The following is a 21,462-nucleotide window of genomic DNA, read 5'->3' as shown; positions in this document are numbered from 1 at the left end:
ACATGCGTGTGTGTTTATAAAACATGCACACACTTATGTGGTTGTGGATTGTAGTGAAAGAATAAAGGCTTAACTGTTGGGCATGTATAAAATCAAGTTAGCAAGGTGGTTGTCAGTTTTTCATCCAAAATACAGTAGTTTGGAATTTGCTGATGGTCATCAGGCTGTCATCTGCCTTTTATTGATTTGCTTTTAGGACGTGTTTGAATTCAAATTAAAATAGAGGGGCACCTTTGTGTCTCAATTAAGCGTCTGACTTCAGGCTTAGGTCACGATCTCGAGGTTTTGAGTTTGAACCCCACATTAGGCTCCCTGCTGACAGTGCAGAGCCTGCTTCACATCCCCTGTCTCCCTCTCTCTGCCCCACCGCTGCTTGTGTGCACTTGCATGCTCTCTCGCTCTCTCTCTTTCTTTCAAAAATATTTTTAAAAATGAGTTAAAAATGGCATGTTACTGGGGCGCCTGGGTGGCTCAGTCAGTTAAGCGTCTGACTTCGGCTTAGGTCATGATCTCCCGGTTCATGGGTTCGAGCCCCACGACAGCTAGCTCAGAACTTGAAGCCTGTCTTCGGATTCTGTATCTCCCTCTCTCTCTGACCCTCCCCTGCTTGCACTGTTTCTCTATGACTCTCAAAAATAAATAAACAAAATAAACAAAACAAAAAAAATGGCATGTTATTATAAAGAGTAAGCTATTCGACTTGGTCTGGGCAATGTCTATAAATCCTCAAAGGAAGGAGATTTTTAGCCCAAGGAAAGGATGGTTTGATTGCTCTAGGAAAAAAATGATTACATGGATATTTAGGAAACCAGCATTCAGGGGAAAGCTACAAACACTGGAATGGAAACACCACAGTGTTTTCCAGAAAAGTTAGCTGAATTTGGGAGTAAGAGATCACTATATATCTTTAGAAAAATGCCTGACTCCTTCCTTGATGTGATTGACGCATTCATGTATAATGAATTGACAATGGGAATTATCCAGGCATGTAAATTTGAAGGAGATAATAAGGGTTGCAGAGCCACAAAGGTATTCCGCTTGCTCCAGAGTTTTCCAGGAAAAGATGATGTCATCCATCCATACTTCATTAGATTTAAATATTTTAAGAAGCCTTAGCCACTCTAGCACGTGAAGGAAACAATCCAAAAGAACTTTTATGATGGAGATACTTAAGTTTATAACGACGTTTATGTCTGTTCTTTTTTCTCCTTATTTTCATATTTGTTTAGGAATAAACTCCCAATTTATGATATTACATCTATAGAAACTAGGGGTACCATCATTGCACCTTTTATCTTGGCTTAACTTTTAGCTGTTATTTAGGAACCAATCAGATAGAAGTTGGGGACCTTCTCTACAGCAGAGTTTAAGAGTCTTTCCTTCTTTAAAAAAAAAATCTTTTCTTTTTTATTAGGATTATTTTGTCTCCTCTACCAGGCCAAGTGAGGACTTGTGACTTGTTGATTTTGTTGTCTTTAGAGCTTACTTTTATAAGGTCCTTAAAATGTTTACTGACTTAAAGACAATTGAACCAACAATTTCTATGTGATGTGAACATCATGTCATATATGCTCTATCTGTTCTTGTTATTTTTATTGTTTGTAGATGACCCTTGGATTTTGTTCTGTGGTTGTCAGAAGCCTGGAATAAGAGGTCTTTGTTTATGTCTCAGTGTTGGTTCCTTTCATATATGTGGATCTGAGAAGTTTGAGGGATGGAAGGAGATTGCTGCCCCCACCCCCACCCCCTGCAGCCGCAGTTGGATAAAATAAGAACTTTGGCTCTTGGCACTTAACCCACTTCCATAACCCATACTGACTGAATCCTCCCCCCCCCCCTTTAAATGATGAATCTCTTTTTTTAGTGTTTATTTTGAGAGAGCGTGTGTGCACATGTACACACTCAGGGCGAGGAGCAGAGGGAAAGAGGAAGAGAGAATCCCAAGCAAGCTTCAGGCTGTCAGTGCAGAGCCCCACTCAGGGCTTGATCCCATGAACTGTGAGATCATGACCTGAGCCAAAATCGAATGAGAAGCTTAACCAAGTGAGCCCCCAGGTTGCCTCAGTACTGAATCTCTTGTAAGAAGAAATGTCTCAAGGTCCTTTTTCCTGTCTAATTACTGTTCATTATTTTACTTGTAATTATTTGATGTTTTGAACCATCAGCCTGGCCTCTTCAGTGAAGCTTTGGGGCTTTTAACCCATTTAACTCTTGGCATCTGGAAGATTTATCAGGGAACAATCTGAGTTCCTACCCCATTCTTCCAATTGCTAGAAACTCCTGCTAGCATTAGCCTTCATGATGAAAGAAGGGAATATGCATATATATATAAAGGTGACTGAAAGTCATTCAGGCTATGCCTTCTTAGTTCAGTGTTAACTGAACATTGAACACAGCACTGTCCCACAGAAATAAATGCAAGCCCCATACATGTAATTAAAATTTTTCTGGTTGACATTTTCTTAAAAAGCAAAAAATAGATGGGGACACTTGGCTGGCTCAGTCCGTAGAACATGTGACTCTTGATCTTGGGGGTCATGAGTTCAAGCCCCCATGTTGGACGTGGAGCCTTCTTGCAAAAGTAGATGAAATTAGTTTGAACATTATATTTTATTTAACCCAGTATATTTGAAATGTAATCATTTCAGTATATATAATCCTGTTATAAACATGTAGTGAAATTAAGACATTTTGCATTTAAAAAAATTTCCATATTAAGTCTTGGAGGTTCTGCATATATTTTACATTTATAGCCAAATCTCAACTTGGATGGTAATGTTCATTGGAAATACTTGATCTTTATTTAGATTGCATGAAGTTTACAATTGGCAAAGTAGACTAACTCCTCAATTGTTCTAAACACAAATGTTTTCTAATGACTTAATGAAGTTTAAAAAAAAAAAATCCTGTTCCTTTGATGTTTGAGTCCATGTTGACAAACGTGGTTTTTAGAATCAATTTCACCTTAAAAGTATGTAAATTCAAAGCTGTCATTTAAGTAAACCCACTAACTCTTGTATGAACTCAGTACTATTCAGATCAATTCAGAGGAGCGTTGCATAAATTGAAATGCAGCCCCAGTTTAATCAGTGTCACCAGCATTCTTCATATTTCTCTTGTAGTTTTTGTAGCCAGTTCACATCACCCTAGGCCTTTAATTAAAATCTTCTGTGTATTCATATTACAAAATGAGTAAATTATTAATTTGTATTATAAAAAGTTTTAATTTCAACATAAAACCTTTTTGTGCCTATGGAGCCAAGGCACAAACTTTCCTTTCCTTTGAACATTGTAGTCATATGCATGGTGATAGACAGTGATGAGACTGTATTAGGTTTGCTGGGGCTACNCAGACTGGGTGGATTTAACAACAGAAATGTATTTTCTCAGATTTCTAGAGGCTGGAAGTCCAAGAACAGGGTGCCAGCAGGTTGGTTTCTGGTGGGTCCTCTCTCCTTATCTGGTAGGTGGTTCCCTTCTTGCTGCATCCTCACATGGGCTTTCCTCTGTGTGCAGGAGCGGGAGAGAGATGGATCTCTGGTGTCTCTTCCTCTTCTAATAAGGACATCAGTCCTATAGGATTAGGGCCCCTCCTTTATGACCTCATTTAACCTTGGTTACCTCCTGAAGGCACTGTCTCCAAATACAGTCACATCAGAGGGTAGGGCTTCAACGTAAGGGGGTTGGCGATCATAATTCAGGCATAACAGTGATGGGATACTTCCTTATTTTTTTTAAACCTAGACCTAAAATTTTTGTAGTTATTTCAAGATCTAAGTTCAGTTTACTTTATTCCTACTGTTAATGCCTTTTAAAGCTGAAACCTTACATAGACGCATACATCTAGAGAAGATCTAATGTGGTAGGACTTTGCTGCACTTACTAAGTTATCACATTCATTTTTCGGTCTTCCCGTTAATTATGGAAATACGGTTGAAATTTCACTAGTAAACTTCCTCTTCTTTATTATTAATCAGTATCCTTACAAGCCAGTTGAAAACGTTGCACTTTTATATTAAAACATCTTTCAAAAATTTTTTTTTAATGTTTAATGTTTTAATGTTTAATGTTTGAGAGCAAGAGCAGGAGAGGGACAAAGGAAGGTGGGAGACAGGAACTGAAGCAGGCCCTATGCTGACAGCAGAGAGCCTGATACAGGGCTTGAACTCACAAACCATGAATGAAACCATGCCCTCAGCCAAAGTGGGACGCTTAACTGAGCCACCCAGGTACTCTAAAAAAAATCTTTTTAAAAAAATGTTCTTTTAATGTTTATTTTTGAGAGAGAGAGAGATGGAGAGACAGAATGTGAGTGGGGGAAGGGCAGAGAGAGGAGACACAGTATATGAAGCAGGCTCCAGGCTCCGAGCTGTCAGTACAGAGCCCGATGCGGGGCTCAAACTCACGAACAAGTGAGATCATGACCTGAGCTGAAGTTGGACGCTTTAACAGGCTAATCCACACAGGTGCCCTACAAAACAGTTTTTTTTAATGTTTATTTTTGAGAGAGAGAGAGCACGAGCATGCATGTGAGCAGGGGAGGGGCAGAGAGAGGGAGACACAATGTGAAACAGGGTACAGGCTCCACGCTGTCAGTGCAGAGCCTGACATGGGGCTCCAACCCATGAAATGGTGAGATCATGACCTGGGCCAAAGTTGGACCCTTAACCAACTGAACCACCCAGGCACCCCACTTTCGTATTTTTAACAAATGGATACAGCCAGAACTTAGTAAAATTCTTCATTTTGGAAGATTTAAAATTAGTTTGGAAAATTGATTTCAGTTCAGGTGTACCTGGTAGGTCTATAGGTGACACATTTACCATTTTGACAGTAAAATAACAAGAAAATTTTCCATGAAAATACTGATTTTCAAAATGCTGTCTCCATAGCCATAAATTAACTTTTAAAAAGAAATTCCTAAAATAAATAATAAAAAACAATCCCCCTATGACTTACTGTTTAAAATGTATTTACTTGGAAGACAGAAATTAAGATATTTTTCAAAATTGTCTGCTAGGTGTCTGATACTGTTATACACTTGCCATCATAAGTTTAGAACATTTATTAAAGAAAAATATTATTTTTCAATTGATGACTCTCATGAGTACTTCACCACAAGGTGACCAAGAGATGAACTTCTGGGTGGTACAGATTTCCACGGTCGTTCCTCCTGCTTTCTCGATGCCTGGATCTGACTGCTAAGACTATTCGCTCCCCAAATACATATACAGAGTCTTATGAGTTTGCCCAGTGGATTAATTTGCTAGGGCCGCTCTAACAAAGTACCATGAACTGAGTGGCTTAAGGAGGAGAAATGTATTGTTGGACTGTTCTAGAGGCTAGCAGTCTAAGACCAAGGCATAGGTAGGGTAGAGCAGTGCTCCCTTTGAAAGTGCTATTAGCAGGATCTGTTCCAGGCCCATCTCCTCGCTTCTGTCAGTTCCTTGGCTTTTGGTAGTTTAGGTTCCAGTCTTTACATGGCATTCTCCGTGTGTGTGTGTGTGTGTGTGTGTACATTCCTTTTTTAATTTTTTTTAAATGTTTATATTTTTTAAAATGTTTTTATTTCTGAGAGAGAGAGAGAGAGAGAGAGAGCACGAACAGGGGAGGGTCAGAGAGAGAGAGGGAGACACAGAATCTGAAACAGGCTCCAGGCTCTGAGCTGGCTGTCAGCACAGAGCCCGACGCGGGGCTAGAACCCATGAACCGTGAGATCATGACCTGAGCCGAAGTCGGAAGCTTAACCGACTGAGCCACCCAGGCGTCCCTAATGTTTATTTGTTTTAGAACGAGGGGGCGCGGGAGGGGGAGGGAATGAATGCATGAGCAGGGGAGAGGCAGAGAGAGAGGGAGACCTAGAATCTGAAGTGGGCTTCAGTCTCTGAGCTGTTAGCACCAAACCTGATGGGGGGCTCCATCCCACAAACCGTGAATTTATGACCTGAGCCGGAATCAAGAGTTGGAGGCTGAACTGACTGAGCCACCCTAGAGCTGTGTATTTCCCTTTTTATAAAGGCATCAGTCATTAGGGGCCCACCCTACTCCACCATGACCTCATCTTAATTACATCTGCAATGACCTTATTTCCAAACACCATCACATTTGAAAGTAGTGGCGTAATGACTGCAAATGGAGTTTTGGTGGGGATGTAGTTCAGCCAATAGTATGTTGACTGTAACATAATTATAAAGTGATCAAATGAAATAATCTTTGAGTAAAGGATCAGACTTTTATTTTCTCAATGGGCATTATGTTTAATCAAAAATAAAAGCTTATGATCTTGTTAATACTTTCCTATCTCTTCTCTTCAACCATATTCAGTAGCTTTTGAATTGTTGCACCTCAAAAGACACAGGTGGATGATTCTAGCTATTCTGACTCTGACTTGATAAGAGAATGCAGCTTAGCTTTTGATATATTTGTTACATGAATAAGCTAACAGGGACATAGGACTGGAGAGAAGGAGACGTGTCCACAGAATCTTGAAGATGGAAAGCAGATGGGCCTGGGTAGCTGAGTTATTAGCAGACCAGAATAAACTGAAACCTAATGCAGGGGGGGAGGCCAGCTAAAAGCAGACTGATTTGCAGAGCAGGACTTGACCAAGGAACAATAACTGTACACCCCAGGAAAAGACTTTTCCTGGTTTACGTGGGGGCAGCAGGCCCAGCAACAGATGAGGGACTGGAGGTGACACTCTCCTTAACACAGCCAGGCTGGTGGGCACCAGACAGGGGGGGGGCTTGTGACATTCCTCTCCAGAGAGGTCACTTATTGACTGGTCCTGTCCACATGCAGAAAACTAACCAGCTTTGTAATGTCCCCTTCTTCTTTTTCTGTTGTTGTTGTTATTTAAATCCAAGTTGGTTAACATGTAGTGTAATAATAATTTCAGGAATAGAATTTAATGATTCCTCTCTTACATATAACACCCTGTGCTTATTTCAACAAGTGTCCTCCTTAATGCCCCTTGCTCACTTAGCCCATCCCCCCACCAGCAACCCTGTTTGTTCTCTGTATTTAAGAGTCTCTTATGGTTTGTCTTCCTCTCTGTTTTTATATTATTTTTGCTTCCCTTGCCTTACATTTATCTGTTTTAGGTCTTAAATTCCACATGAGTGAAATCAAGCGATATTTGCCTTTCTTTGACTGACTTCACTTAGCATTATACGCTCTAGTTCCATCCATGTTGTTGCAAATGGCAAGATTTCATTCTTTTTGATTGCTGAGTAATATTCCACCGTGTGTGTGTGTGTGTGTGTGTGTGTGTGTGTGTGTGCGTGCGCGCGCGCGCGGCGCGCGCACACACACAACATCTTCTTTATCCCTTCCTCAGTCAATGGATATTTGAGCTCTTTGAGCTCTTTCCATACTTTGGCTATTATTGATACTGCTGCTATAAACCTTGGGGTACATGTGCCCCTTTGAATCAGCACTCCTGTATCCTTTGGATAAATACCTCGTAGTGTAATTGCTGGGTCATAGGGTAGTTTTATTTTTAATTTTTTTGGAGAACCTCCATACTGTTTTCCAAGTGGCTGCACCAGTTTGGATTCCCACCAACAGTGCAAAAGAGATCCTCATTCTCCGCATCCTTACCAATATCTGTTGTTACAGGAGTTGTTAATTTTAGCCATTCTGACCCATGTGAGGTGTCTCATTGTGATTTTGATTTGCATTTCCCTGATGATGAGCAATGTTGAGCATCTTTTCATGTGTCTGTTAGCCATCTGGATGTCTTCTTTGGAAAAGTGTCTACACATGTCTTTTGCCCATTTCTTCACTGGATTATTTTGTGAATGTTGAGTTGGATAAGGTCTTTATAGAGTTTGGATACTAACCCTTTATTTGATATTGTCATTTGCAAATATATTCTTCCATTCTGTCAGTTGTCTTTTAGTTTTGCTTATTGTTTCTTTCACTGTGCAAAAGCTTTTTATCTTAATGAGGTCCCAATAGTTCATTTTGCTTTTGTTTCCCTTGCCTCTGAAGCCATGTCAAGTAAGAAATTGATGTGGCTGAGGTCAAAGAGGCTGTTGCCTGTTTTCTTCTATAGGGTTTTGATGGCTTCCTGTTTGCATTTAGGTCTTTCATCCATTTTGAGTTTATTTTTGTGTATGATGTACAAAAGTGGTCAAGGTTCCTTCTGCATGTCGCTGTCCAGTTTTCCCAGCACCAGTTGCTGAAGAGATTGCCTTAATTCCATTGGATATTCTTTCCTGCTTTGTCAAAGATTAGTTGGCCATACATTTGTGGACCCAGGATCCATTTCTGGGTTCTCTGTTCTGTTCCATTGATCTATGTGTGTGTGTTTGTGCCAGTACCATACTGTCTTGATGATTACAGCTTTGTAATATAGCTTAAATTCTGAAATTGTGATGCCTCCAGCTTTGGTTTTCTTTTTCAACATTACTTTGGCTATTTGGGGTCTTTTCTGATTCCATACAAATTTTAGAATTGTTCTAGCTCTGTGAAGAAAGGTGATGTTATTTTGATAGGGATTGCTTTGAGTTTGTAGATTGCTTTGGGTAGTATTGACATTTTAACAATATTCTTCCAATCCATGAGTATGGAATATTTTTCCATTTCTCTGTGTACGTGTGTCTGTCTTTATGTATCTGCTTCAATTCTTTTCATAAACTTGTTCAGTGTATAGATTTTTCATCCCTTTGGTTAGTTTGATTCCTTGGTATTTTATGGTTTTTGGTGCGATTATAAATGGGATTGATTCTCCTGCTTCATTATTGATGTGTAGAAATGCAGCTGGTTTCTCTACATTGATTTTTGTATCCTGCAACTTTGCTGAATTCATGGGTCAGTTCTAGCAGCTTTTTGGTGAAGTCTTGGGTTTTCCACATAGAGTATCATGTTGTCTGCCAAGAGTGAAAGTTTGACTTCCTCTTGGCCAAATTTTATTTCTTTTTGCTGTCTGATTGCTGAGGCTAGGACTTCCAAAACTATATTACATTTAAAAGTGGTGTGAGTGTTCATGACCTTAGGGGAAAAGCTCTCAGTTTTTCCCCATTGATGATGATATTTCCTATGTGGCCTTTATGAACTTGAGGTATGATCCTTCTGTCCCTACTTTCTTGAGGGTTTTTATCAAAAAAGGACTCGGTATTTTGTCAAGGGCTTTCTCTGCATATATTGTGAGGATCATGTGGTTTTTGTCCTTTCTTTTATTAATGTGATGTATCACATTGATTGATTTGCAGATATTGAACCAGTCCTGCATCCCAGGAATAAATAAATCACACTTGATCATGGTGAATAATTCTTTTAATGTATTGTTGGATCCGGTTTGCTACTATTTTGTTCAAAATTAAAAAAATTTTTTTGAATGTTCATATTTGAGAAAGAGACCGAGTGCAAGCAGAGGAAGGGACACAGAGAGAGAGACAGAATCTGAAGTAGGGTCCAGGCTCTGAGCTGTCAGCACAGAGCCTGACGTGGGGCTCAAACTCATGAGCCGTGAGATCATGACCTGAGCCAAAGTTGGACACTTAACCAACTGAGACACCCAGGCACCCCAAGAGAATTTTTGCTTCCATGTTCATCAGGGAAATTGGTCTGTGGTTCTCCTTTTTAGAGTCTTTAATTTTGGAATCAAGGTAATGCTGGCCTTGTAGAATGAGTTTGTAAGTTTTCCTCCCATTTCTGTTTTTTAGAACAGCTTCAGAAGAATAGGTATTCACTCTTCCTTAAATGTTGGTAGAATTCCCCTGGAAAGCCATCAGGTCCTGTACTTTTGCTCGTTGGGTGATATTTTTTTATTACTGATTCAGTTTTTTTTACTGGTTATGGGTGTGTTCAAATTTTCTATTTCTTCCTGTTTCTGTTTTGATAGTTTGTATGTTTCTAGGAATTTTTCCATTTCTTCCAGGTTGCCCAGTTTGTTGGCATATAGTTGCTCATAATATTCTCTTATTATTGTGTGTATTTCTTTGGTGTTGGTTGTGATCTCTCCCCTTTCATTTGTGATTATATTTGGAGACTTTTTTTTTCCTTTTTGATCAATCTTGCTAGGGGTTTATCAGTTAATGCTTTCAAAGAACCATCTCCTGGTGTCATTGATCTGTTCTACTGGTGGTTTTTTTTGTTGTTGTTATTGTTGTTTTATTTTGTTTCGATAGCATTGATTTCTGCTCTAATCTTTATTATTTCTCTTCTGCTAGTTTTGAGCTTTATTTTACCGTTGTTTTTTTTTCTCCAGCTTTTTAAGGTGTAAGGTTAGGCTGTGTTTTTAAGACTTTCTTCTTCTTCAGGAAGGCCTAGATTGCTATATATTTTCCTCTTTGACCACTTTGCTACATCCCAGAGGTTTTGGGCTGTTGTGTTTCTCATTTACTTTCATGTACTTTTTAATATCCTCTTTAATTTCTTGGTTAGCCCATTTATTGCTTAGTAGGATATTTTAAATCTCCCAAGTATTCATGGTCTTTCCAAAGTTTTTCTTGTGGTTGATTTTGAGTTTCATAGTGTCATGGTGTGAAAATATGCAGGGTACGATCTCAGTCCTTTTTCACTTTTGGGGGATGATTTGTGACCCAGTATGTGACCTGTTCTGGAGAATGTTCAGTAGCATTCAAGAGGATTGTGTATTCTGCTGCTTTAAGAAGAAATGTTCTGAAAATATCTGTTAAGTCCATCCTTTCCAGTGTGTCCTTCAGAGTCCTTGTTTTCTGTTGATTTTCTGCTTAGATGATCTGTCCATTGCTGTAAGTCTCCTACTATTATGATATTTATCACTGAGTTTCTTTGTTATTAATTGAAATATATATTTGGGTCCTCCCATGCTGGGGGTCATAAATACTACAATTGTTAGATCTTCTTGGTGGATAGACCCCTTGATTGTGATAGAATGCCTTTCTTCATTTCTTGTGACAGTCTTTATTGTAAAATCTAGTATGTCTGATAAAAGTATGGCTATTCCAGTTTGCTTTTGATGGCCATTAGCATGATAGATTGTTTTCCACCCCTGTACTTTCAATCTGCAGGTGTCTTTAAGTCTAAAATGAATCTCTTGTAAGTAACATCTAGATAGGTCTTGTTATCTGTTTTGATACACTAGGTCTTTTTTTAAATAAACTTTTTATTGTTTGTTTTTGAGAAAGAGACAATGTGAGCAGGAGAGGGGCATAGAGGAAGACACAGCATCTGAAGCAGGCTCCAGGCTGTCTCTAGGCTGTCAGCACAGAGCCCAATGCTGGGGTCAAACCCATGGACTGCAAGGTCATGACCTGAGTGAAAGCCAGATGCTTAACGACTGAGCCACCCAGGCACCCCTGATAACCTGTGTCTTTTGACTGCAGCCGATAGTCCATGGACATTTAGAGTGATATGGAAAGATACGAACTTAGTGCCATTGTGTTGCCTTTTGAGTTGGTGTTTCTGGTCATGTTCTCTGATCCTTTCTTGTCTTTGTTATTGGTCTTTTTTGTTTTGTTTTTTTCTCCACTCAAAGGTCTCCCTTAAAATTTCTTGCAGAGCTGGTTTAGTGGTCTGAACTCCTTTAGTTTTTGCCTGGGAAACTCTTTATCTCTCCTATTTTGAATGACTGTCGTGCTGCATAAAGAATTCTTGGCTGCATATTTGTGATTCAGCACATTGAATATATCCTATCACTCCTTTCTGGCCTGCCAAGTTTCTGTGGATGAGTCTGCTGTGAACCTGCTCTGTCTTTTCTTATAGGTTAAGGACTTTTTTTCCCCTTGCTGCTTTCATAATTCCTTCCTTGTTTGTGTATTTTGTGAATTTGACTATGCTATGCCTTGGTGATGGTAGGTTTTTGTTGAATCTAATGGGAGTTCTCTGTGCATCTTAGATTTTGATGTCTGTGTCCTTCCCCACATTAGGAGTTCTCCCCTGTTATTTGCTCACATAAACCTTCTGGCCCTTTTTCTCTCTTCTCTTCATCTTCTGAGACTTCTCTGTTTAGGATGTTATTTCTTTTGAATAAATCACTAAGTTTTCTAAGTCTTGTATCATATTTGCCCTTCGTTTCCCTCTTTTTGTCTGCTTCATTATTCTTCACAAATTTATCCTCTAAATTGCTGATTCACTGTTTTTGCTTAATCCTCGCTGCCATGGCATCCATTTGAGATTGTATCTCGGTTATAGCACTTTTGATTTCATCCTTATTAGATTTTATTTCTTTTCTCAGAAAAGAATTCTCTGCCTTTTTTTAAAACCCCATCTAGTATTATTATTATCTTGTTTCTAAATTCTAGTTCAGACATCTTGCTTATATCTGTGTTGATTTTTCCCTTTCTTTTGGGGTGAATTCCTTTGTTTTGTCATTTTGGAGGGAAAAAAATAAAAATTAAAAACAAAACAAAATCAAATAAAGGAAGCTGTATACTAAGTGTGTTTTGGTCTTCTTGTTGAAAGAAGATAGAATAGAGAAAACAGGGAAAGGAGAAAAAAGGTAAGAAAAAATTTAAAAATTGAAAAACAATTTGAGTAATAAGATAGAATAAAAATGAATAGAATAAAATTTTTTTAAAATAAACTGAAAATAAAAATAATTTTTTCTTTCTGACCAGTTCTGACTCAGGTGATGCAGATTGTTATGTTAATTCTCAGATCAATTCCTAGGTGTTCAAAATGATTTGGTGCTGATCTGACTGCATTTCAGGTAGAAGACAAGCTCAGGGTCTCTGTGCTGCTCTGCCATCTTAATTCCTCCCTTGTAGTGACTCCTTCTCAGATATTAAAATTAGATAGTTTAGGAACACCAAAGATTTCAGGAATGCCTTGAACATGATCAAGAACAAAAACAGATGAGAAAAAAGCAACTTGAGGACATTGCAGGGAACACATAACTTCAGATAGACAAGTTTCTTGATATTTACTTCAAAGAGGGGAGGTATTGCATCTATGACATAATAGTTTGCAGTAAAATAAGGCAGAGAACAAGAAGAGTTCCTGAAGATGAGAAATGTGATACCAGGAATTTAAAAACCTAATCATGGTGTGCCTGGGTGGCTGTGTCAGTTGAGCATCTGACTTCAGCTCAGGTCACAAGCTCACAGTTCATGGATTTGAGCCCCACATCAGGCTTTGTGCTGACATCTCAGAGTCATCTTTGGATTCTCTGTCTTTCTCTCTTTCTGCCCCTCTCCCACTCACACTGTCTCTCAAAAATAAACATTAAAAAGCTGAATAGAAATCTTTTAGAAGAATAAGAAACCAGAAAGGAAAAAATAGGAAAAGCAGGGGATTAATATGGGTGTTCCAAGATGCAAGTAATAAGAATTTCATTAAGAAAATGAGGAGACACGTAGGACTGAGTGTGTCCAGGTTGACCTGGCCCACCAAGAACTCAGTTCATGAGTAAAAACTCACACCAAGGCACATTATGTTTAAATGTCAGAATACCAAAAATTGGGAAGAGTCTTAGAACTTACTTTCATATAGAAAGAAACAGATCTGCACGAAAGATTAGGAATCAAATTTGCCTTAGATTTATCAGCAACAATGCTGGAAGCTGGAAGACAGTAGTTCCACACCTTAAATTCTGAGGGAAAATTGTGTCTAGCTTACAATTTAGATCTCATCTAAGGCAGTGATAAAGTGTGTGCATACCCTTTCTTGGGAAGCTGTCTAAACTAAAATAGGCAGTAGGTCACGACAGAGGAAAGTACTGAGTCAGGGAATAGGAGGAAGTTGGAAGGAATTTGTGATCAAAGTCCCAGGAATGGCAGCTGTGTCCAGGTCTAGGAAATAGTCCGTGTAGATGAAGTGGGAGAAATGGCAGGCCTGAGGGAGTCCTGTCTTCAAGAAAGAAGGAATTGAGGGGCGCCTGAGTGGATCACTCAGTTGAGTGTCTGACTTTGGGTCAGGTCATGATCTCACGGCTCATGAGTTCAAGCCCCGTGCTGGGCTCTGTTGTGTAGCCTGGAGCCTGCTTTGGATTCTGTCTCCCTCTCTCTCTGCTTGTCTCCTGCTCGTGCTTTGTCTCTCAAATACAGGCATTTGGGGGAAAAAAAAAAAAGAATTGAGGGGCTCCTGGGGTGGCTCAGTCAGTTAAGCAGCTGACTGGCTCAGGTCATGATCTCATGGTTTGTGGGTTCAAGCTGTGCATCAGGCTCTGCAATGCTGGTGCAGAGCCTGCTTGGGATTCTCTCTCCTTCTTCCTCTCTGTCCCTTTCCCACTTGAGTGTGTGCAGGTTCTCTCTCTCTCTCTCTCTCTCTCTCTCTCTCTCTCTCTCTCTCTCTCAAAAATAAATAAACTTTTAAAAAGAAGAGGAAATGCAAACCATTGGATTACCTTGTGCATCAGACTGTACTGAGGGAGCTTTACAGACCTTTTCAACAATCTCAGAGAATGATCGGTACATGTGAAACAACGCTGGTAAAAGGAGAGGTGCAGCCGCTAACTCTAAGGGGGAAAAGATGCCTAAAAAAGAAACTGTAATCAGAGTACATTTTAACGGTATAATAATGTAATTGGGAGTATTGATTTGACCAACAGGGCAAGGGGAAGTGAGTGGATGAACATAGGGTATGGTGGTTTCTGAGTGAAACTGTTTTCCTAGGGAGTTACTAGATCATGTCTGGACTGAAAAGGATACAGAAGTAAATAAAGTAAGCTGGTCAGCAACCGAGGAGGTAAATAGCAGAGAAAAGGCTGGAAGCACTGCCTCTCAGCAGCCTGTGTTCATCGGGGCGGAGGCATTGCTGTTCTAGTAGGAGCCTGCGTTGTGTGGCTTGTTACGCTGTGTACATGGATGCACTCAGCAAACATTTTTCAAAAGTTGAAACTTGTTGGGGCGCCTGGCCGGCTTAGTCAGTTCAGCATAGGAATTCTGATCTCAGGGTCATAAGTCCAAGCTCCACATTGCTCGTGGAGCTCACTTTAAAAAAAAAAAAAAAAAAAAAAAAAAAAAAAGGAAACTTGTTATCCTGCTTAAGTTTCTTTTTTACATTTAATTTGTCATTCATCAGGTCTGCTTCATTGAAACTTGTAACAGTGTTTTTTTTTTAATGTTTTGTTTTTGATAAAGCATGTGAACAAGAATGGGGAAGGTGCACAGAGAGGCAGGTGCAGGCGCAGAGGATCCCAGGCCGACTCTGCACAGTGAGCCGATGCAGGGCTCGAACCCACAAACTGTGAAATCATGACCTGAGCTGAAATCATGATGCTCAACTGACTGAGCCACCCAGGTGCCCTGAGACTTGTACTGTGTTAATCATTTAGGAATTGCAGAATGATATCTGCTAATTAACATTAGTTTAAATGCCTTGGAAAAAACCAAAAGTTTAGGCTTTAGAGTGAGACAGTCACTCACTTAGCTGTAAATGGCTACTTAGTGTATTCTAGGTGCTGCTTCCAGATCAGTGGTTAGAAAGCCATGTGAGGCCTTTCCCCTTGAGGACCTCTCATTCTAACGGAGAGAGGTGGACCATGCAGGTGAACAAGGAAAGTAGTTTCAGATTGCTTGAGGGGAAAAATAAAACACCAGTTGGAGACTGTCCTTAGGAAGGGTCCCCAGAAGATGCACATTGGGGCAGCGGGGATCTTGACAGTTGAAAATGCTCTTGCTCAGGGAAGAACAGGGGCAGGGAGTGCTAGGTGGAGAATTGAGTCAGGAAAGACCCTGGCTTGTGTACAGACACACAGACAGGAAGGGTGGAGCAGAGCCCGAGGCTGGGCAATGGAGTGAGGCGGAGGTTGTGTGAGAGAGTTTGAATCTCCCAGAACAGAGGAGTGATTGATGTGTTCTGACCTGAGATAATTCAGAATGCTGTGGGGAAAGTGGACCACGAATGGCAAGCGTGGACACAGCTCCTCAGAGGCCCACCTGACAGCACAAAGTGCCGTAGTACTTCGATTGTGGGGGGTGCGTTCACGTCCACATTTACATCCGTTTTATTCATTCTTTTTAGTTGCATGTAGCATTTCTCTTTCTTCTTTATGCATTTATTTAGCAGTTTGGTGGCTTGAACCCAGGAAGGCTAATTAATGGTTGAGGCAGAAAGCAGCAAACATACCGACTCACAGCTCATGCTAGCTTTATTATTTTATTTTTTTAAATTGCTGATAATTACAATAATGCACATGGGCACAGGTCCCAGACAGGAAGAATCATTGTCTGAAAGCAGATCTGGTGTGAGCTGATAATACAGTCTGTATTTACTTTTAAATTTAAATGCTACATAAATCATAGGAAAGATGCCTTTTTGACTTGCTTTGAACTTGGGGTGGGTGGAGCTCTTTCGTATTTTTGTTATGTTCACAGTTTTAATGAACATTAGAAGTTAAAGTAATTTGCTCCATCACGATTGGTATCTGAATATTGCTTGCACTTAGTAAACATAGCAGAATACCGTATAGAAACTGCCGTTTGTATTTTTTTTTTTTAATTATTTATCTCTGAGAGAGAGAGAGAGAGAGAGCGTGAGCAGGGGAGGGTCAGAGAGAGAGGGAGACACAGAATCTGAAACCGCCTCCAGGCTCTGAGCTGCCAGCACAGAGCCCGACACGGGGCCTGAACCCACGAACCGTGAGCTCACAACCTGAGCCGAAGTCGGACGCTCAACCAACTAAGCCACCCAGGTGCCCCTGCCGTTTGTATTTTGAAATGTGAATTTCCTCTCTCGCTGCCCTGTAAAAGTCGTTATGGCAAATTGTCTTATTTTCTAGTTATAAACAGGTACGAGTTATTCACCTAAGAATTTTTTCCCTTTCTTGACTTTGAACATCACAAAGCCTCAGGAATAAAGAAACAAGACTTTGGTTTTCATGGAAAAGTAAAAAACTAAGAAATTTTTAGATAAGGCCATCAATTCTTAATATTACAGAATGAATATTTAAAAAAACAGACTGACAGTTTACTATTGTTAATCATTTTATGAAAAACATTTTAAAGCAAAAGATAAAGATAATCTGAGAATTCCATAGCACTCTTCCCTCAAGAGAGGACAGTTAGCAACTCCATACCCTTATATACATTCATGTGCACATACACATGCATACCAGAACCTTCTTATTTTTTAGACCACTGAAAACCTGCATTAGACCTTATTAGCCTCCCCCAATGAGTGTTAGGGAACCCCTACTTTAAAAATGCTAGTAAAAGCCATTCTGTGTATTAGAACCTGAATGTTTTTAGCTGCATGGATTTGTTTTCTTATCCTTTGCTTGATATATTAAAGGAAAAGAGATATGGTGGTATCAGTTTCAGATCTCTGATACTAGCTATTCATGTTTGTGGTTGTAACATCTGGAAATCAGTGTTTTAGCTAAAGCTGGCATGTGGATAGTTTCACAACTTTACCTTGGTAAAATCATTAAGTTGTGTATATATTTCAGTGAAATAGAGTCTGTCTGAATAATACAATATTTTTAAAGGGGATGCAATTTATTTCATTAAGTACATTAGATATTGGAAAAAATGCTGAAATAGTGCTTAATGTTTAATGATTATGACCCAATGTATTTGAAATGAAATATTATAGTGCCAGAATATTACCTGATCAGCCAGAAGTAAGGATCATGCTTATTGTTTATGAGAATAGTGTCAGGTTTGTGCTTGGATACCCTACAGAATATTTCCTTACCCCAATCATTTGTATTATTTCTTTTGCTTGTTTTTGTATTATTTCTATTATCTGTGAATCAGTAAGAATGATTTAGCATGAACATATTATCATTTTTAATGCTTATTCTTGAGAGAGAGAGTGTGTGTGTGAGCTGGGGAGGGGCAGAGAGAGAGGGAGACACAGAATCCAAAGCAGGCTCCCAGCTCTGAGCTGTCAGCACAGAGTCCAACGCAGGGCTGACCATCACAAACCACAAGATCATGACCTGAGCTGAAGTTGGACGCTTAACCGACCAAGCCACCCAGATTCTCCTTAAACATATTAATTATTAATATTTAATCAGTAATACTTCAGGGCATTTGTTACTTGAAATCCTTTCACTCTTTAGGTTTAGGAGACACATTCGTACACATTCCTTCTAACCATGTGTACACTATTTATGTAGCACACTCAATAAGTAAGTAATACTGGCCAGTGAGTTCAAAGGTTAAGCCCAAGTTCACACCATTTAGATCATCTTACATTAATGCCCAAGCCTTTCGGTTTTCTGGCCTCTGCAGTTAGCATGCCTTCAAAGTATGACAGATTACTGCCTGGCTTTTGAATCCTGCAGATTTCTATTCACTGAGGAAGCTGTCTTTGTTTCGAAGCCTTGTTCCTTATGCATCAGGAGTTGGCAGAAAGTAGGGTTCTGTCTGTTGTAGTGTGAACTATAAAACCAAAGTCCAAAGTTAATATTGTGGGTGTCGTTTGTTATAATATCTAAAATTTGAATAGCGCCATATTTATGTTACACCAAAGCGAAAACTAATGTCAAGGGAGAGGTTATTCCATGAGGTTGCAAGGCTCGTAAGTTGAGGGAACATCCTTCCCTCACGAAAACAAATCTAGAGAAATGACTTCCATAGTGCTCCTTTGATCACAGCGGCAGTAACTGTCTCAGTAGTAACTGCAGATTCATCTTGACCTAGCTTCCGTGCCAGCCGGAAGCTGGACCGGGGCCAGGAAGCCAGCAACTCCCAGTGATTCTCTTTTACATGGTAAGGCGGTATTAAATTGTTCATGTAAGCCTGTGGTGACCGAATTCCCACAAAGGAAGATGTGGAGTGTTAATGCAGCCTACTTGAAGTAGGTCCAGATGAAATAGGTAAAGAAGCAATGTGTGGTCTTCTAGACCCATTTCCTGCCATCCTGGATTCGGGGAGGGTGACCAGTCCCATGGAGACTTAATGGCTTCGTCCCCGCACACTCGTAATTTAGGCCCCAGTTCTGTGATTGTAGCCAGAGAGAATTGAATCTTGAGGAGCCGTCTCGAGGACAGTGCTGCTAACGTGTGAGTGCTTGCTCTGTGGCAGGCACTGTGCTTAGTGCTTCTGTGTGTCGTCTTAATTGAATTGCCACAACAAGCCCTGGAGGTAGAAGTATGTTAGGAGCTCTGTTTTTACAGAAAAGACATGTAAAGCCTGTTCACAGTGGCCACCAGCATTTGAGGAATTCTTTTCCATAGAACAAGCGCTATTTCAGCGTTAACTCCTTTAAATCTCAAGGCAACACTATGGTATATAGTTCCCATTGTCATCCTTTTATGGATAAGGAAACTGAGGTCCAGAGAGGTTAGTTGACTTGAGAAAGGCAGCACAGCTAGTCAGTGATGGGCCTGGAGCTCTGTCACAGTCTGTCTTCTTAGAGTCTTTGTTTCTTGGCCACCATCTCACACTTCTCTGAGGTCAGGAGTGGAATGAGCAGAGGACTGACTGAAGGTTGATCAAGGCCTCTGTACCTGCTGAAATCAGTTTCTTAGAGTTCCTATTACGGACAATTGGAAAGAAACCTAGGAACCAGTAAAGAACCTGTCTACTTGAGAATTTTAGATTGAAAAACTCTATTTGGCTTTTTTTTTTTAACATAAAATTATTTTATGTACTTCAGTATTTTTCAGTAACTTCACTTCCAGAAGACTCTTGGCTCTCAGAGACACGCAGCAGATAGACCTTTCTTAAATCTTGGGGCTTGGATCCTTACCAGTGTAATCCAGATGAACAAATTACTGTGTTCCTATAAAAAGACTTAGAGACAGTCTAAACCATTTTTAATCTTGGAAATGATACATGATTTATACTTTAATATTTAGAGCTCTAATAAAGCAGAGATTATTTGTATAAATTACTGCCTGTGAAAATAACACCTAACAGCTGGCATGTGTCAGTGGAAGGTAATGGCTCTTTGCATTTGGCCTTTTCCCCCTAAACCTAATTCACCAGTTTCTAATCAGAATTAAGTTCAAATGTTAAAAAAGAAAAAAGCCAAGGATTTTCAGTTGGTGTAATGCAAACTGTCACTTTTAAGAACAGATTTTCCTCTTATTTTTTATTTATTTCTGAGAGAGAGAGACAGTGTGAGCAGGGGAGGGTCAGAGAGAGAGGGAGACACAGAATCTGAAACAGGCTCCCAGCTCTGACCTGGCAGTCAGCACAGAGCCTGACGCAGGGCTCGAACCCACGAACCGTGAGATCATGACCTGAGCCGAAGCCGGATGCTCAACCGACTAAGCCACCCAGGCACCCTGAAACTATGGATTTTTAAAACTTTTTTCAGTTAAGTAAATCTTAGGTCCAGGTTTGTGGACACAGATTTGTCTTTAAAAAATTTTTTTAAATGTATATTTATTTTGAGAAAGAGAGAGAGAGAGAGAGACAAGAGAGCATGAGTGGGGAAGGGGCAGAGAGAGAGGGAGACACAGAATCCGAAGCAGGCTTCATTCTCTGACCTGTCACCACAGAGCCTGATGCAGGGCTCGAACGCACGAACCGTGAGATCATGACCTGAACTGAAGTCAGAGGTTTAACTGACTGAGCCACCCAGGTGCCCCCAGATTTGTCATTTTACTTTGTGAATCATGAAATGCCATGCAGATGTAGACAGGAATGAATGTTCTATAGGATCTCGGCTTCCATTAATAGATTGTTGTTTTACTGACTCTCTTTACAAATGGGAGGTTTTTGATTACTAATGCTGTGCCTTTTGATATCCCTAACGTGCAGGTGGTAGCTAGATGCTGCGAAGCTGTGCTCCGTTGAGTATCTATGAGCACTAGGGTAGAACTGGGTTACCTTGCCTTCCCAGGGTGAGCTGGAACGCTTGCCCGGCTGTAACACGGCACCTTCCTATCCAAGGAAACATGATTCACTCAGTAAGAGGATAAAACTGCCCTCTTTAGACGAGGCTCCCTCCACAGCAGGCACTTTCCCAAACCCCGGAGCCAAATTAGATTCTGGGGTGAGAGTTACAGTGAGGAAGGAAATAATGGGCTTGTGTTTCACTTTGTCCTGGGTGCGCTGCATTGGTCCTGAGCCCCTTTGTTGAAGGAAGGTGGGGCTTAGGTGGGCCCAGGAGTTGTAGCTCTGGAGATGATGACTAAAGGCCCTCACTGAAGTTAGGCTCAGATTTAGATGTATTTATATTTATTTATTTATTGCTTTAAGCCATTTCAGGTTGTCAACCAAGTTACTAGAAGCACTTTTTACCAAGTTAAATTTCTGTCCTTGGATAGCTAAGCTCTTTTCCCTGAGCCAAATTAATAAAATGGAATTTCTTATTAAGAATGAATTATTAAGTAAAATGGAAGCACTGGGCTAGAGAAGCAGTGGATGCAATTTGTTTTCAAAGCCTTAAAAGTGCTGCGATGTGCACAGCTCACAAGGACCGGCTTAAGTGCCAAAGCGTGGGGCAGTAATTTTCTTTCATCGAAGATTCCAGGTTCACAGGATATCAGAAGTGCTGACTTGGCAGTGAAATCACATTTGTAACATGTTAGATTAGGAAACAGATTGATTTATACGTTGATGTAATGGATCCAGGCGTAGTGTGTGCTTAAGAAAATGGAAGTGCATTAAATAAGAGCATTTTCAAAGG

General features: G+C 40.1%; 1 protein-coding gene across 4 annotated transcripts in view; it reads left to right on the top strand.

Annotated features, from left to right (window-relative positions):
* APLP2 (amyloid beta precursor like protein 2) overlaps positions 1 to 21,462 on the top strand; it is an 84,467-nt gene that overhangs the window by 20,357 nt on the left and 42,648 nt on the right. The window lies entirely within an intron of this gene.

Source organism: Crocuta crocuta, unplaced genomic scaffold (genome assembly GCF_008692635.1).
Source record: "Crocuta crocuta isolate KB4526 unplaced genomic scaffold, BGI_CrCroc_1.0 scaffold172, whole genome shotgun sequence".
NCBI classification, from domain to species: domain Eukaryota; kingdom Metazoa; phylum Chordata; class Mammalia; order Carnivora; family Hyaenidae; genus Crocuta; species Crocuta crocuta.
The sequence above is the reverse complement of the archived record's forward strand: the minus strand, read 5'-3'. Positions and strand labels throughout refer to the sequence as shown.